The sequence below is a fragment of the Alligator mississippiensis genome, chromosome 6 (genome assembly GCF_030867095.1).
Source record: "Alligator mississippiensis isolate rAllMis1 chromosome 6, rAllMis1, whole genome shotgun sequence".
Lineage (NCBI taxonomy): Eukaryota > Metazoa > Chordata > Crocodylia > Alligatoridae > Alligator > Alligator mississippiensis.
This window is the reverse complement of record NC_081829.1, coordinates 94,633,576-94,642,991: the sequence shown is the minus strand read 5'-3', so window position 1 is coordinate 94,642,991 and position 9,416 is coordinate 94,633,576. Positions and strand designations below refer to the sequence as shown.

Sequence of the window (9,416 nt, the reverse complement as noted above, 5' to 3'; positions counted from 1 at the left end):
AAAAAAATAAGTTATACATAGGAAAACAAACAGTGTTAACTGTCAGCTCTTCATGGTAAGGACTGGTTTTGTGTTTGTCCTGTTTAGGGCCTAACACTTCACAAAGACTGAATCATTAATAATGCGCCCATCACCAATAGGAGAGCTTGCCTCTAAGAAGTTAAGTGTGGTATATTTGTAGGTTAAATGGCCTGTGCTCAGTGACCCAGACTGCTGAAAACTTTATTCTGACTATCTTACCATCTTCTGTTGGCAGAAGAGCATGTGAAAATGTCATATTGGCTAATTTGTCAAAGGATTACCCAAAGGCAATTGGCAGAAGCCAAGCAGCCCAACGTGAAGAGCCTTGCTGGACTGGAACTGTCCCAGCAATGTCCTAAAAATGTCAAGAAAATCTGATGATGATATCTAGGGTGGGTAACAGCTTGTAAGATGTCTTGTCCCCTTTCAAATTCTGTCATGTTAACGATAATTTGGATTTGGGGCTTTGTTGACAAGGACTTCATTTTAGTTGTTCACAATCAGACCAGATTTTTTAACGTTGTTCAAGTACAAAAAAGGAAAAAAACCCCACAAGAAATATATCAAGAGACAAATTATTGGGAGCTTTCAAAAGGAAGTATATTCATTTTAAGAATAATTGTAGAGAACGTCTTTATTCTTTCTCTATTTCTTTTTTAAAGGGAAAGCCATTGCTTGAACATTTAAAAAAAAATCTTAAAGCATTCCTGGGTTTGGGGAGAGGGACGGGACAGGAAGACTCAACTGGCATTTGTTCCTCTGTTTTTCCAACTGCTATGGATGATTTTTGAAGACATCACTGATGGTAATTTTCCAAAGCTTTCAGATGTTTCCAATATGTTGTCCAAGTTTTACACTCGCACCACAGGACAGGGACTCCCGCTCCAGACAGTGCTCAGTGTCTTGTTCCAGGAAGGGCAGGTTGTTCTCTGTTGAGTGACTGGAGCCACTTTCTTCACTGCCCACATATTCTTTTCACTGGTAGCCTGACCCAGCTTAGCTTGTGAGACTGGTGATGGAAATAATGTTAAGGACCTTGCTGCAAAGTAATGATGAGCATCAATGAGGGAGAGATCCAGATTTATAGCAAAATACGTAATTAGCAGTATTGCAGGCTAATCCTCCAATAACCTCTCCCAGTGCAGTGTGCCTGGGTGTTGGCTTGTAGACGGGGAGTCTTTGACTTAAGTCTTTTTTGGATTCTTTATGTGCAGTGACAGAAGGGCTCCTCTTTTGGATGCTTACACTGGCGTTTCAGGTCATGTGTGCTCTGGAAGACCTTACAGGAACCAGGTAAATCATTAGACCTGGTGAGATAATGAGGAATTTTTTCCTATTCTTGTACTGGCGTGCTATAAAGGATCGTTCACGTAACCATTACATTTTTGGACTCTCTTTCTCATGCTGGGAAATCTGAATGAAGTGCCTCTTGTGTTGCAAAGCAGCTATGACAAAGGCACCCACGTCTATGACCTTGACACCCTAAGGTCTTGGAGGTGAGGCAGGAGCAACAGATTTGGGTTGGAACTAGATGGGTTAACTTGTGCGTTAAGATATCAGTTGTTGCCAAGAGGCTGTGTTCAGCTGCAAACCTTTTGTCTGTAAGTCTTTAAGGATCCCTGGAAAGAAGTGAAGGAAGAAAGCTGTTTCTGTGGGATAGAGTAGAGAGCCAATTTTGCAGTTTCAGCATTAAATCTAATGACTTTTGGGGGTTCTTGATGGCAAAAGTTTGTTAAAAAAACAGTTTGTATTCAGGATCCAATATGAATTTACCTTGTGTAATTCTTGGTAAATACTCTAGTGATTGTTCTGATGACTTTAAAAGGTCTGTTTGGCAACATCTCTCGTCTAAAAAATGTCCACTTTTACGTTCTGTGTTTTGTCCCTCATTTCAGAAAGCAGGACTTCTGTTTCATAAATAATCAGGTTCAGTGGGCAAATACCTGAATGCGTCATTTGTGGTCCATGTGGGAAACCGGTTGCACTTGGGGTATGCCAAGTGGGTATACCCACTCGCAGCATACCAAAATACCGTCTGGTACACCACTCGGTGTATATACCAATGCACCAAGCGGTATTTTGCCTACTACCACTTGGAGGGGCAAAATAATACACAGTATTATTTTGACGTAATTTTCTGACCAGGTCTGGGAAGGATGACATCTTAACAAAGATGCCAGAATCTCAGCAACTGACGAGGAAGTTGAGTCGTATCGTTTTAAAATTCTACTTTTTGTTTAGTCTATTAACATAGTTTTGCCAATACCAAATGTTAAAAATCATAAGTCACACGCCCTGGAAATCATGACATTTGAGTTAAAAATGAGATATACATTTAATATATATTTTAATGATATACTCGGGTCCGAAGTGGCCGCACGAGGGGTTTCTCCGAGGGGCGGGGCTTGCCAGCGCCACCCGAGCTGAGGGGGGCGCTTCCGCCCTGCCTCAAGATGGCGGCGCGGGGCGGGCGCGGGCGCAGCGCGCAGGCGCGGCGGCGGTGGGCGGGGCGTGCCGTGACGGGTGCGCAGCGACGGCGGCCGGCGGGGCAGGGCCGGGCCGGGCAGGGCCGGGGGGGCCCGCGGAGCGGCCGAGCGGGATGGCGGAGCCCGTGAGGTGAGGGGGCGCGGGGCGGGCACACGGGCCGCGCGCGGGCCGGGCCCGGGAAAGGGGGAGCGGTGTCGACCCCGCCACGAGCGGCCTTCCCTGCGCGCGGGACCCGCCAGGTGCCGCCGTGCCGTGCCGTGCTGTGCCGCGCCCGGGCCGGGCCGTTGCCGCCGTTGGCCCCCCCGCAGCCTCGGAACGTCACGGAGATTTTTAAAGGTCCGGGGTTCTAAAGGGGGGGGTGACCCCGAACCCGAACCTGACCCCCCCTTAAAAAATGCAATTATCCCCCCCCCCATTCGCGTGTCACGCCAGGCCCGGGGGGGCCACCAACACCGCCGACCCTCCGTCCTTGCGGCGCGCGAGACCGCCCGCACGTGCCCCCGCCGCTCCCGCCGCACAATGTTAACGATGGCCGGGTTTTAATTGCAGGCGTCGCGGTCGCTGCAGGCACCCCAAAAACTGCTGCCGCGTTGGACCCGTTGGGCGCCGTTCATCGCTGTCGCCGAGCGTCCGGCTGCTTTCTTTATTGGTTCCTAACGTGTTGTGTTGTGTTGTGTGATTTTGTATCCCTCCCCTCGCAGGATCCTCGTCTCTCTCGTTAGGCACGACCGCCCGCTATTTACACGGGCGAAGGTTTGCAATAGGGGTGGTGAAATGAAGTCACGGCTGCATTTTTCGGTCTGTATTACGAGATGATTTTTATCTAATTTTTAAAATTTTTTCGGAAAGCTTTTCCATAGTTTGTTCCTGTCGAATCCTGGATCGATTCCAGAAAAGCCCTCAGCTTGTTTAACAGGAGTTTACAATTTAGGACTGAAATAATATGGGTTTGTTTTTTTTTTTTGTTGTGGTTTGTTGTTGTTTGAGGTTTGTTGTTTTTTTTTTGGATGGGATTAATGTTGGGCTCCAGACGGGTGAAAAAGAAAAGATGATGTGGTAGGTTGCAGCTGGGTTTCTTTAGGTTGGGGCTGACCGTGGAGCACACGCTCGTTTTGCCAGCCGGCAGGGTTTTTGTACGTAGAACAAGCGAAATGATCAAGCAACAATTGCTCGTGCATCGTCTGGTAAAAGAACAAGATGATTTTGAACAAAACCCTTCCTCGAAGGACTTACGATCCCTCTCTCAAAGAGGATGCTTTTTTGGGTTTGGGGTTTTTTTTGTTGTGTGTGTTTTGTTTTTTTTTTTAATCACGTCCCTCTGATTCTGATCTCAGAAATCATACTTTTTTAAAATGGAAATATGCAGCAATATTGCTTATTTCTCACAAGAAATAGCAGCAGAAGTGGGTCTCAAACAGCGCTGATCACGACTAGCTGCTGCTTCTGGTATAGTTTTCCCTTTCTGTCATGACATATCACTGAGGCAAAGGGCGTAGGGAGGGGCGTTCCTTTGTTATCCCGAGAATTAAATCAAGCTAACGGAAGTATTCGCGTTTACGAATGCTCCTTTATCCAAAGGTTTCTTTCAAACGGTGAATAATTTGTCCAGTTGTCTGCATGTGTTTTTCGGTTTGCAAACAAAACCTGCTTTTTTTTTTTTTTTCTTTTCCCCCGTGCGTGTGCTTCCATTAGCAGATCTTTGGATTTACCGTTACATGATCGCGGTGTTTTAGAAAGGAGCATTTGTGCTAAAACAATGTATGGTAGTTCTTCTTTCGGTACGGTCGATATTAAGGAACGTGTTCACAATCGTAATGGGTGTGCACGGAGTGTCATCTTTAATATAGACATCTGCAGTGCGTGCACATTTTAATTGAATTAAGCATGTAGAGTTATGACTACAAAATTGAATAGTGAGGCAGCTCCTAGATGAGGCTGCTGAGCAGGGGGACTGTACACAAGGACGGTATTTTGTGGGAAGACCTTGTATTAAGGTGAGGGAATAGAGTTGTTCCTCAAAATGCTTTTGGAAATTTCAGATGTGACTAAAACCAGCAGTTAGAATTAAACCGAGTGACAATTAAATTGGAGAAAATTCACCCTTGCTGCTGGTGTCTTCAAGCCATCTGAAGAAGGATGAAGAGTCATCCTCCCTTCCAAAGTGCAGTGAGAGGGCCAGCAAAGGAGAGTTTCCTTCTGCTCCTTTCCCTGTCCTCAGCTGGTGCAGGGTTGGGTCACTTTCCCCTTCCCCATCAGATTGTGATGGCCAGTTCTCTCATCCCCTACTTGGGGAGGGCGGTGTTTGTTCGGGGCTTTTCAGAGGCGCTTGATACTCCACTTGCTGTGATTTGTGTATGCTACTTGGGTATGTTGGAGCAGCAGGAGTGTGTTCGTCATGTCCTTTGGGTGGTGGGAGCAGGCAAATGGTGATGTGTTGCAGTGGCTTGTTCCACTCTGTAGATAGAGTATGTGACTTGCCGAAAAGCAGGTAGCAGGCCCTGATAATTGATAAGCAAACTACTGAAATTATTTGAGATTCATTAGGCTTGCCTACTTCATTGGCTGCATGCTTGTGGATGCTGTTTTGATTAAACAAATCTTTAGCTCTCCACCTTTTTCCCCTATATATCTTTTTATAATGTTGGGAGGGCCATATCTGTCTTTTGGTGGGACAGATGTATAATTTCATATGTTAATATGGAATTAATATGAAAAATTAGCCAACTAAAGCCAGTTTACAAAGACTGAAAATATCATGGCTTACGTTACAGTTGTCCTCTTTGACAGTGCTGTGTAATTTGTCTGTCTGATACAACAGGCTTGGTATGTTACAAAATGAACTGAGATACTCCTATAAAAAGCAACAGTTGGAAGGTCAGGTTTGAGGTATTAGCTGCTTGTTTTAATTTTTATTTGCTGTTTAAGCACTACGTAGATGGTACTTCATGGGGAGATGCAAATGAAGTAGTGCTAAATTGGGGCATTTTTTATCAGCAAATTATTTTAACCAACATCTTCAATCTAGCAAAGCACTGTATTTGATAAAGAGATTGTTCAGATTACAAATGGCTGGATAATGAATGGGCTTCTGTAAAGAAACTGCTATATTTTGTAAGTATTTAAAAAAAATATCTAACTTCAAACCTGATAATCCAAATGAAGAGTAGTACAGGTCAAGAAGAACTCATGGTGCTCCATAAAGTAAATATTTCAGTGCGTGATCTATCAGGAAAAGTTAAACGTGCTAAGATTCCCTGAATCATAGTAAACGGTTCCCATTCTGGATGGTCAAAGACTTTTTAAAAATGATTTTGGCCTGCCTGTATACTGGACTTTTTAACATTTTATTGGTTGAATCCTAATTTATACACCACAGCATCTGAACAGTGTTTCACTACAGGAAAGCCATGTAGAGATATATATATATCTTTTTTTTTAAAAGCTCATATTTAAAATTTGACACTTGGCTGCTGATGGCCCTAGCCTTGTTGAAAGGCTGCAGTTTATGCGACAAGCTGTATGGGGAGCCCAATTATTCACCATGGGAATCTATTATACTGAGGTTCAGAACAAATTGGATATAGTTTACTGTTATTTTTGCTATGCAAGTCCTTTTTGTGCCTATGTTTGCAGCTTAAAATGGCCCGCATCCTAAGTATGGACAGGATTTATGATGTGATCTGTAAGACAATATGCCTGTGGAATCTTAATGATTCTACAGATATTGCATCGGCTCAATGGACAGAGGCTTTTCGTTACGTTTGGATTGTGATTGTTCTTTCTGTTGGCATTGTATCCAGACTGAAGGAGCCGTGCACCTTACACAATGCAGATAGCCTTTTTAATATCTTACATATTTGCATTAGAATGGTTGCATAAAGATTGTAGCATATCTTGGTTCATGCTCTCGCTGCCTTGACTGCTGGCATTTAAAATAGAGCCTCGATGTTAACACAGATTTGTTCCTGGCTGGCACCGTTTCAGAAGGGGGTTCTGAGGCACATCATCGTTAAGTGGTGAAGTCTGTTTGTGATGAGGCACAATGTTCACTTATCCATGTTCCAGTCTCCCACCCTTTCTGCCCACATGTTGATACAGGCAGTTGGAGATGAAACAACTTAAAGCATAAGCTATTCACATCACCAGCTATTTACAAACCTTCTTAATATTTGAGGTTGCAAAACTGATAGTTGCTTGGGACCCAGCCCTGCCTTCCCCACGTGCATAAAACTCCTGTAGATTTCTGTGGAAACAATGGGTGTATAAAGAGTGCCAAATCCGGTCCCCTCGTTGTTTTAGGGAGATGGCCAAAATGGCCTGTGACTCGTGACAAATCTTACTAAACGCTGCCTGAGGGGTTATTTATTTATTTTTAATTTTTTTTGTAAGTATTTGTGCGCTGACGTAACTAAACGGAGGCATCTTTTGTGAGAACCGTAAGGGACAGATGCTCTTCCAGGTAGAGAACTATAATTACTTCTGTCTATTGTGAGGTGACTTTTCAAAGCTGCTAAATGTTGTTAATAAGCATGCCAGTTACCTGTCTCTTTTGATTAGCAGTTGCGTTGTGATTTTTTTTTTTCCACCAGTATAAAATGCCATATTTTGTCAAGGTTTCAATTGAATGGAATATAGTACCTTTAAAATTTCTTTTCTAGTGATACAGCTGGCAAAAGGATGACGTGGAAAGCAGCTATCTATTGTTTTGACGACATGTGTATAATTAGGAGTCAGCCTTGCACTGTTTTCATGAAATGATGTAAACACCACCCAAAAAGGATAGGCATGTTGGATCAGATGACCGTTTCCAGTTTCCTAGTGTTTAATGTTAGCAAATGGGGACGCTTAAATATAAGAGCACCTTGAATTATGTTCCAGGGAGATAATAAATAGTTAATATAAGGATTGCTTCTGTTGTTGGAAGTTATGTTGTGCAGCTGTAATAATTTCAGTCTCTCTCACATTGAAGTGACAAATCATGCAAGGAATCATAAACTGTCTTTCAGCCTACGTGTCATTATAAACCCTCATGGTAGTGTCCTGCATAATGCTACCAACAGTGTGGCAGATATTACTAGAATATTGCTTTTTTAACAGTGTTTACGATGGTGACAGCTTGAAGTGTGAGTATCAGGATTGTAAAAATCAATCAGCTTTGTGGTGAAAGCCGTACAATTAAAAACGTTCAGCGAAGGAATAAAAATAATCTTGCATCTGACAGACCTGAGAAACTTTAGCTGAAACTGCATATAAAATGTAGAAGCAGGATTTTAATTATCTCCGGAGAGTAACAAACATAACCTTGATGTGTTGTGTCTTCAGGAGCATTGCAAAATGAGGGCAGCCTTTCCACTAGATTTTCAGATGATTATTTCTAGGCTCTCTGTACACACATTGTAATCTGCATTGTTGCTGCTAGAAATTAAACAATTTATTTTCATGAAGGTTTGAATGTTTAGAAAAACCTTTGGGCATGGGAAACTTTTAAAATTTAAAAGTGAATATGTTTGCTGGTGAAAGGTTACCTGACTGGCAGTCCTAGGGATTGTAGCTCTCGGTTTATCTGCTAACATGATGCATCATGGATCATAGCTCCTGGGTTTGCAGCTTCTTCCCTGCTCCATTCTCCAGTCACACTAATATTGACAAATAGGGGATTTGGGGCTCTGTTTTCTTTTTAGTCTATGGCTTCTCTGCTGTCACTGCCAATAAGGGTGATCACTCAAATTCTGGTCTTTGAGCTATCCAGTCTCCCATGTATAAGGTTTTCACGTTTGTTTCTTTGTCTGTGTTTTTTGGTGGTGGTGGTTTTAGTTATGTCTGTATTGGTTGAGGTAGAAACATTCACGTTACCTTAAAAAATCCAGGCCAAGCTTTCTTGAAAAATTATTTTTAATTTCCTTGTAACAAAGAGCTTGCACAGGATAGTCTAGTTCTTTTAAGAAGAGTAAGTAATTGCCGGTGTCATTGTAATTTAAAGCAGGAAGGCTAGTTAATAGATTTGTAAATACTTGTCTAATGCTATCTGTGCATTGCAAATGCAGGTATTGTGTAATGTGTATGGAGTACCTTGGATGAATTAATATTCTTAATCGAGTCGTAGGACTCTTTCTTCATTTTCTTATTCGCTTCTCGGCCTCTCATGGGCTAAGATCAAATGTACTTTTATTTCCTTTGTAAAAACCCTGTATTTTTAAGGAAGAAATCCTTTCATTGGCCGAGACAGAGAGAGTTCAAATTAGTAATTGTAAGAGCCTCACTGCTTTCCATGTAAGAAACCTTGTATCTATGGAGTTGTGGATTTTGTGCTTTTTAGAGGATTTAAAAAAAATATTTTCCCATCATAACTTGAATCAACAGCAATCGAAAAGCAGAACCATGCATGTGTTTCTTTTTAATCCTAAAGGATTATGATGTTGAGGGGTATCTTCCTTCAGATGTCTGTAAACATGACTTTCTGATGGGAAGTTTGCTGGTTACGGAGAGCTCCCTGAATATAGCAGGGAGGACTTGACTTCACTGCCAAACTATGTGGCTCTTGTAAAAGCTTGGAGGCATCAGGTGGTTTAATATGTAAACAGAGGCCCGGAGCCGGCTTAAATAGGTCTTCATAAAAATAAACAATGCAAAAAAGTGACCTTCTAAACGAGGAAGTAAAGGGCTCCCTGAAGAGCTGTGCATAGAAGTAGTCCTGGAAAATGCTGATCGTAGCTGAATACGAGGGACTTGCCTCGAAAATCCAGTCCTGTATCACTGTATTTAGAGGACGTTTGTTTTTATTTACAGCTGCTTATTGGGGACAGATTGTGCAATCAGAACAGATTAAAAAACAAGAAAAATGCCATAAAAATATTCAGAATGATGGAGTTTCCCACAGTTGGCTTATTGTGGAGAAGGTTGAGACCAAC

At 42.5% G+C, this 9,416-nt stretch overlaps 1 protein-coding gene across 2 annotated transcripts in view; it reads left to right on the top strand.

Annotated features, from left to right (window-relative positions):
* The first annotated feature begins 2,551 nt into the window (after positions 1-2,551).
* SHOC2 (SHOC2 leucine rich repeat scaffold protein) overlaps positions 2,552-9,416 on the top strand; it is a 91,241-nt gene continuing 84,376 nt past the window's right edge. The window contains exon 1 of one of the 2 annotated variants that reach the window (XM_059730177.1): positions 2,552-2,637. The gene's annotated coding sequence lies outside the window, so the exon portion shown is untranslated. Of the gene's footprint in view, positions 2,638-2,825; positions 2,845-9,416 lie in introns of those variants that run through there. The other variant, XM_059730178.1, reaches the window with a different exon arrangement.